Raw genomic sequence first — 8,721 nt, 5'->3', positions numbered from 1 at the left:
TGGCATCCTCCTGTTCCTCATTCCTTCCTCTGAGGTCTGGCTCTGGACAATAAGTGTGATTCTGGCCCCCAGAGATGCACCAGCCTTTCCCTCAACCTGGCTTCTGCCAGCAATCCCAACCAGGACCTCAGCCAGGAGAACACACCGACCGTCTTCACGTGGAGGGAGAAGGGCCTTGTCCCCAAGACCTGGCTCTGTCCTGGGGAGCACGTGGCACTCAGGCATCGGTCCTAGTGATTGTACCTCCCGCGCCTGGCCCCTCTCAAGCCTCCTCGGCTGTGCCCATTGCTCTTTTGGGCCTCCCACTTCCTCTTGTCACCACAGTGCCTACAGTCATCCCATCTAGAGAGCAGAACCCCCTTCCTGTGTCCTGGTCACATCCCCTCCCCCAGCTCCTTCATCCTCTGCTCAGCCCTTCAGTCCGCCCAGAACTTCGGACCTGCCTGGCCATCAGGACATCCCTTGGCCTGAAACCCATATGGGGCTGGGTTGGGTTGTCTGGGAGGTTGGGCTAGGGGACGAGCCCCGTGCATGTGCTGCAAGACAGAAGTCACAGCCCCGAGAGGGGGCTCCCTCCCAGGCCTGCTCCTTGGCTTTGGGGAGCAGCCTGCCTGTCCCTGGTCCTCACCCTGAAGTCTCTGGGGTTGGCTGCTCTGACCACATCTCCTGCCCACTCGTCCAGACAACCTGGGAAGGAGAGAGACCTCTGGACCCACAGGGACATCCTGCCAGGTGCTGCCAAGCTGAGAGCTCTTCTCACTCAGCCTCTGCCACTGTGAAAGCCCCCAGCCCCTGGACCCGCCCCCCCAAGCAGCGGGAGGCATCTGGCTAGGCCCAGCTGGCGGTGCCACTTCCTCTGCCTTGAATTTTGCGTCTTCGGTTTTAATTTTATTCTGATGCTGCTATATCCACCATACACTGGAACTAGACAAACACATGTTGTTGTTGTTTTCCTTTTCTTTCTATGAAAGAATATTTCAGTCATAGCTTGTGAGTTTCAGATAATGGGGAAAGTAAAAACAAATGAAGAAGAAAAAACTAAACAAGACTGTGGATTGTGCTGGATTTTTGGTGGTGGGTTGGAGGGACTTGGGGCTGAAGGGGTGCCCTGAGCTGTGAGAGGGGGCGGCCCTCAGGGCATTACAGGGTCCTGCACAGTGATCTGTGAGGAACTACACAGTGAGGAACTCTGGGGAAGAGGAAGCCACGGGTGTGGGTGTGGCTGAGGAAACCGCCTGGGCTGAGGCCTGGAGTCTTTAGAATTCAGGCAGAAGACTGTGGCTGGGGCCAAAGAATATGCAGAAGAAAAGTGGAGGCTCATTGTGCAGTGACCAGCCCCAGGCAGCCCGTGGGCAGCCACATCATGAGTGGTGCAGCGGCCACTACCCTCCCCATTGCCCACAGGCACCCATGAGCTCACTCACCCCTAGTCCAGCCCAGGCACACGCTGTGCTCTCCATTTGCATGCACAAACAGAGGCATGCACATGGGGCAAGGCACACTTCTTCATCAGGGTGCCCCTCCCCAGAGCACGGACAGCAGTGGGTCTTCTTCTGGCCTGACCTCCCTTACCTCCTGCAAAGTTCAGTTTAGGAGCCACAGCTCCATGACCAGAGCTGATTTGGGAGGCCATGAGGACAGGCTCAACTCGCAGAAACCCATGCGAGCTATCAAACTCCTCAGGAGTTCCTGGTCTGTTCCAGCCGCCTCAGACCAGAGGCCAGAGCTGGCCCCTGTCCTCTATCCCCCACCACAAGATACAGTCAGGTGTGAGGCTTCACAGAGGACAGGGGCAACCTCTGTGTTCAGGGTCCATACCATAGCTCCATCCCCGTTCCCTCCGAGCAGAGCTGCCAGGTTGCAGGTGACCTCTGGTTCTGGCTCACGCAGCCTGGTCCTCTCACCACCTTGCTGTTGGCTCATCTGCATCAGCCCCTCAACCTTGTTGCCCACTGCCTATGCTTCTCACTCCTTCCCTTGGGCACAGACATCAGCCTGGGCCCTAGCCTGGGCATGCACACCTGCCCCAGGTCTACAGACCATTGAACACACCTCCCTGTGCGAAGTTCCGAGGCTGCAGCATCAGGGTCACACAGTGCCTGCCAGGGCCTAGGGAAGGAGGCCACTGTGGACAGAGTGGTGCCTGTCTGGCCAGGGCCCTTGCAGTATCAAGATACCCAGGGGCACCTCTTTGGGCTGGGCCCTCCACAGGAGGGAAGAGAGGGTGGATGTGGGCTACCACGGCTGGAGAAATAGGTGGATATCCACTGCAGGAGGAAAGGGAGAGGGAGCCTGGGGTAGCGGTCAGGGCCCAGCTTTCTCTCTCCCCTGCTGGCTACATCGTCTCTGGTGGAGGCAGAGCTGGCTGGGCCTAGCAGGGCAGAGGGTCACAGGACACAATTCCCCTGACAGCTGAGATCACTGTGTAGGTCCCTAAGCCCTGGAAGCTATAAGCCTGGTCCCACCCGACCTGGTCTGGCTGAACGAGAGCTTTCCTGATTCCCTTCCAGGCCCACCGCAGACTGGTAACCCACAGCTTCTGGAGCTGCAGGACCATCAGAAGTGCCAGCTGGGGCCGATGGGGCCGCGAGGCCAGATAAGCTGGGGAGGAAGGGCGGCAGGCTGACTTCCCACAGAGGGAGCTGGGCATTACAAGCAAGGCGAGGGCAGGACTGAGGCTGGATTCCCAGCACAGGAACCGAATCCAGGAAACCCTCCAAAGCAACAGAGCAGGACACTCCACATGGGATCCCACCCTGGGCTTGGGGCCTCTCCCAGGAGAGTGACAAAATGGGGGCTCTAATGCATAGGACCTCTGAGTCAGGGTCTGACCTGGAGACACCCTAATTGGCACCTGTTAGGGCCCCTGTGCTCAGACCCACAGATGAAAGGGCTGAAGCAAGGGCTGGGCAGAGGGTGGGAGTGTGAGCACCACCACCGAGCCACAGGGTGAAGAGCCAGAGGGGCTGAGAGCAGGGCTGGCCTGCAAGGCACCTGGGCCCAGAAGGCTAGGCAGGACAGGGCCGCTCCGGTGTTCGCCCACCTGGAGAGTCTACAGACCCCAACTCACAGCTGGGGCCCAAGAAGGGACCTGAGGACACACAGCAAGCGTGCCAGGGGCCCAGGGCAGTTCTGGCCTCTGGTGCCAGGCCCCAAAGCCACAACTGTGAAGACACCTCAGCTCACTGCTACCACTACCACTAAGGTTCCAGGGCAGAGGAGGCCAGGAAAGACTGCCTGGCACAGAAGCTGCAGAAGGACCTGGTGTGGTGGATATGGGGGGCTGGGAAGAGCCTTTAAGAATGAGTAGATGGAAACCTTCATCTCATAGTTGGCCAGGAAGAAGTCCTAGCCTCTTCCGGCCTCAGTTTCCCTTCTGGTGAAAGAGGGAGGAGGTGGAGGGGGCTGTCTCCCTGAGCCTCTCTGACCTGGGCTGTCCCCACTGGAGACCCCTTGACTTCCAAGATCAACATGTCTCCAGGAATCACCCCACCCCCTACCCCAGTCCCCACTCTGAGGGGCCTCAGAAGCCTTCCCCAGGGAGTTTACAGCCCCTCCTGCACCCCGGGAGAGGAAATGGGCCTGGGGAGCCTGTTCACAGGTAGTTGAGAGAGGAGAGGAATAACCATATTAAAGGCCCGGAGGTGGAGGCCCTCCCCCTGGGGTCCCCTGGGCCAGCCCCCTGCCAATCTCACACTCCAAGTCTCCCTTTGAAGTCCGGAGGAGGTGTGGCCCACCCCACAGTCTTCCCTCCCCTGGGCTCCCACTCTCTGGGTCCTTGGCCTCAGTTTCCTCCCTTCCCAGGAGCTCCAGTCTCCAGGTGTTGGGCTATGCAGAGCTCCTGAGACTGGGACCCCAGGTCAGTAGGTGTCCACCAAGCATCCACATGCTGCCTGTGAGGGCTGATGCCCTTGCTCCGGCCTTGCTCTTGTAGCACCCCATCTATAGCAGGTCCTGGAGTAAGCCCTGGCTTGGCCTCTGGGGTCTACGGTCTCTCCCTGGGGGGGAGCATGGTGAGACTATTTAAAGATACTCTGAGAAGCTTTGATCTCATGAAGCCAAAACATACAGGTTGAGTTGCACTTTGGTCTCAACCTTCCTTCCCAAGCTGTCCTGCTGCAAAACTCAGAGGAACCGTTACCCAGCCTGGGGTCCACTTAGGACAGGCCTGCCCCAGGGCCCACCAGGAGATAGGCCTGCTCCAAGGTCCATGGGTGGTGGGGACTAGCCTGCCCCGGGTAGTCAGGGTACAGGCTGCCTCGGTCCATTGGCTCATCCTGGGACGAGCCTGACTACTGGCATGTGTCTGCTCCCGTGACTCTCCAAGGTGGCCCCTGCCTCAGGACCCCAAGTCTTCCCAGCTGCTTGGCCTTCCTGCCTCCACCCTCACCCTGTGGGAGCCTCCTGCACGGGGCACTGTAAGTGAGGATGACATCTCCAGCAGCCATACCAGGGCCAAGCAGGAACCCCCACTCTGCCCTCCTTTTCGGCGTGGCAGGCACTGCCCAGAATCCAGCTGCTGACCAGACTGTCATGTGACTTTGGAGGCTTAGAGACAGGTAACGCCCTCTTGTCACATCTGGTGTGGTTACTGCCAGACCTCCTGTTTGCAGCCATTGACCGGTAAATGGAGGCTCAGGCCATCTCCTCATGTGCCACTCTATAGACAATGCCACCCTAATCCTCCCCTCCCTCACCTCACCAAGAACTGGGGGGTACGGGACCGGAGCAATAGGACAGCAGGCCTTGCACGTAGCCAACATGAGTTTAATCCCCAGCACCCCCCCCCCCAGGGTCCCCCAAGCCTGCCAGGAGTGATCCCTGTGTGCAGAGCCAGGAGTCAGTCCTGAGCACCACTGTATGCAGCCACAAACAAAACAAAACAAAACTGAGGGGCAGCTAAGGAATGGCACTCCCCTCCACCCCATCCTGATACTCAGTCCAGGCCCAGGCCTTCTATACTTCTGGGAGCGTGTGGCTGCAGATGCCAGGACCATTGGGGTACTCCAGGCCTCAGGAAAGCCCTGGGAGGGGCTGAGCCTGGAAGCCCCCACCCCCAGCCTAGCAGCTGGGACAGGAGCTAGTCAGAAGGTGCTAATTGATGTTTAGCTCCAGGCTGGCTGCTCCTTATGTCTTTCTCCCTCTCTCCCTCCCTCTCTCCCTCTCTCTCTCTCTCTCTCTCTCCCTCCCTCCCCTTTCTCCTCTCTCTCTCTCTCTCTCTCTCTCTCTTTTTATTTGAGTCTCAGGAGCTCATGGTAAACAGTCATTTGGCTCTTGGAGCCTTGCAAATTGGTGTTTATGGTGTGGACCAGGCCCGTCCATTCAAACAGGGCCAGGGAAGCAGGGAGGGAGGGGGTGCTAGGGAGGCAGGACAGCATGTCTTCCTGGGCACTCCCAAGCCTTCCCCAGCCAGGAGCCTCTTAGGCAAGAACTCTGACACTGGCTGGACACAGCTGCTTGGGACACTACAGTGAATGTAGGAGGACTTGGGGGGAAGTGAGCTTCTGGGGCAGAAAGGCCCTTCAGAGAGGAGCTCACAAGGCTCTGATCATTCCTGCTGGGACCCGCGCACAGCCAGCTCCTGTCACCAATTCCCGAGGCAGATGTCGGGCTCTCTCCACCCAGTGGCCAAGTGAAGAACTGCAGACAGATCCTGGGAGTGGGAGGGGAAAGGTCTTCAGGCTAGGCCAAGCAGTAGGGGCTCCCGGAGACCCAGAGTGTGGAGGGAAAGGCAGGCCTTGCAGAACTTTCAGCACAGATCCCCTTGTGTGATGGAGCATAAGCGGTTCCTGTGTCCAGCACAGAGCCATCCACCGTCCACAGTGCCAGGGACTCCTGGGTGGACCGTGCCCAGCACAGACCTCCCCACTGTCTGCAGCACACAGAAGCTCCTAATATCTCCTTTTATATTGCCCCCCTGCTGAGGCCACGTGAGAAGCCTGGGGAAGGTGGCTTTGTACCTGGAGTCTGGAAAGAGCCCCACTCGCCTGAACTGGACCAGAAGTGGGCCAAACCCCCGAGCCAGCCCTTTCTCTGCCCATGAGCCTTGTACGGCTCTCAGTCCCTTCTCTCTGTGCCCTTCAGACCAGGCTCCCGCAAGAAATGAGCTCTGGAGCTAAGGCTCAAGTGGGACAGTGTGTGCCAGGCCCTGAGTTTGATCTGCTATCAAACACCCTCGGCACTTCTCAGCACTGTGGACCCTGAGCACAGGCAGGTGTGGGACCCTACACAAGTCTCCATTAAAGAAAAGGAGGGACAGCTGAAGCGGCAGAGCTCTGGACGGCATGTGAGGAACCCTGGGTTCAGCCCCTGGCCCCACCACACCACTGGGTGCAGCCCCTAGTTTTTGAAAAGATGTATAAGAAGAAAGAAGGGGTTCTCAGTTTTGGGGGCTGCTGAGCCTGCAGGTGGAGAGGGAAGGCCAGCTTGAGAGATAGCACTGGGCTCCTGGGCTGGCTGAGGACCCTGACACCAGCCCTGTCCTCTCTGGAAAGAACTTCAAGACATCTGCAGAGAACTTTTTCTGGGAGATGCCATGCCTTCAGGGAATCCCATGGGTTCAGATGGGGTGGTCAGCCTTTCTCTAGGGTCTGGGGGGCACAAAGGCAGTGTTGGCTTGCTGGCAGCAGATGTGGGGACACCGAGATGCTGTCATCGAACTTTTTAATTAACCTCAGCTGCTCTGAAGGGCCCCAATTAAGTGGAGAATGTGATGGCAGAGTGGGGTCAAGCAGAGGGGCGGGTTTTAATTAAAGATGAGAGTTTCCAGCCAGCAAGACTGTGACTGGGACGGGAGCGCCCCCACCTGGCCACCTTCACCCTGATCTTCTCCAGAGGGCAGTGATGTATCAGTCTTGGGGTGGGGCAGGTGCAGGGAGGTGGGGGCCTAGGCGTCAGATGCCAGGCACCTGTGCCTGCAGCCCTACAGCCAATGAACAGCTATCCCCCATTCCCTGCTGTCTGTGTCTGCTGCTGTCACCCAGCATCCCTGGAATAATCTAAGCATTTCGTGTGTCCCCACAAAGGCCCTGCAGGCAGAAGGGTCAAGAGGACAGAACCAGCAGAATCAATCAAGGCAGTGCACGAGGCCAGTGTGCAGGAGAGTGTGGTGTGGGGCAGAGAAGTCTGTCTTATTCAATCAGGTGCAGAGTGTGGATGCAGTGAGGGACGGTGCTCACCTGGATGGGCAGGTGGTGCAAAGGTCCTGGAGCAGGAGCTGTTCAGATCTAGGGAACTGAGAGGACCTTATGGCCTAGAATCGGAGGGAGGCAAAGTGACCACCTTCAAGACACTGGCCACACTGCACCCTGAGGCTGCCGTGTGCAGACCCCATCAGACACAAAGGAATGGACCCATGGCCCATCATTGAGTCTGGGCCTGTGGCATCTTGTCTCAGATCCCCCCTTTTTCTTGGGTCATTTCTTCTAAGATACTTAACAATAATCTCATTTCCAGAGATGCTGCAATTCAGATACAGCGATAATACAGTAGGCAAAGTGTTTGCCTTGCATACGGCAACCCAGGGTCTGGCTGCCAGAATCCCGTCTGGACCCTGTTCCCTACCAGGAGTGACCCCTGAGCCCCTGAGCTCAGAGGTAGGTGTGAGCCCTGAGCACCACCAGGTATGACCCCCCCCCCCCAGCAAACAAAAAACCAAAACAAAAAGCACCAAAGATGGTGCAATTCTGGGTTTCTGGTTAGATGTGACTTTTGTGGACACAGCTTCACCTGCTGTGCAGGCTTTGGGGTACTCACAGGCCCTGCTGCCTCTGACAGCTCTTTACGGAAGACCTCAGAAAAGTACCACGTCATCGTGAAGGTGTCCTCCTAGACACATTACCCAGGATGCCTTCTGTTCACTGTCTAACCTGGTGCTCAGGGCACAGGTAACTTGAAAGAGGATGGAGCTGGACTCCAAGCCCCAGCTAGACCCTGCTATGGGTCAGTTGAAGGTGAGAATCTGAGCTGGGGTCTGGGAACCTGACAGCGAAGACTGCAGTCCTATAGCTGGCTCACCCTGCCCCCTTCTGGTCAAAGCACCCCATTCCAGAGTGTCCTGTTCCCAAAGCGTGAAAGGGAAGTTCTGGCTCCTTAATTAACCTCCTGTAGAAACTGTGCCATTTCCCCAGGCACTTCCTTGAAGGGCTCCTTCCAGGAGTGGGGATGCTTACTCTGTTGTGCTATCCCAGCTTCCCAGTACCAGTTTGTTCTGAAGGCACCCTCTGTTTTTGTTTGGGGGCCACACCCAGTGATGCTCAGGGGTTACTCCTGGCTCTGCACTCAGGAATTACTCCTGAGGGACCTTATAGGGTGAAACTGTGGTTGTCCAAGGCAAGTACCCTGCTCACTACTATTTCTCCAGCCCGAAGGAACCCTCTTTTATAGGGTGGGGGATGAGGAGAAATCAGGAAGACTGAGAAGGCAGGAAGGCAAATTCCTGTCTGCAGGAAAAGACGCACAGGAATCTATGCTAGTATTTACTTTATTTTGGGCCACACTTGACAATGCTCAGGGGTTACTCCTGGCTCTGCACTCAAGAATCACTCAAGCATGGGCAGGTTTTGTGCCCAAAACAAGTTGTCCCTCCCACACACCCCCACCCAAGTCCTGCTTATGTCAGAAGTTATTCCAGATTACTGCTGGGTATGGCCCCCAACAAACAAACAAACAAACAGAATGCTTCTAGATAATGTCTAATTGCAGATTTTCAGCTGTGGAGTG

This window comes from Sorex araneus, chromosome 2 (genome assembly GCF_027595985.1).
Source record: "Sorex araneus isolate mSorAra2 chromosome 2, mSorAra2.pri, whole genome shotgun sequence".
NCBI lineage: Eukaryota > Metazoa > Chordata > Mammalia > Eulipotyphla > Soricidae > Sorex > Sorex araneus.
This window is presented reverse-complemented; position numbering follows the sequence as displayed.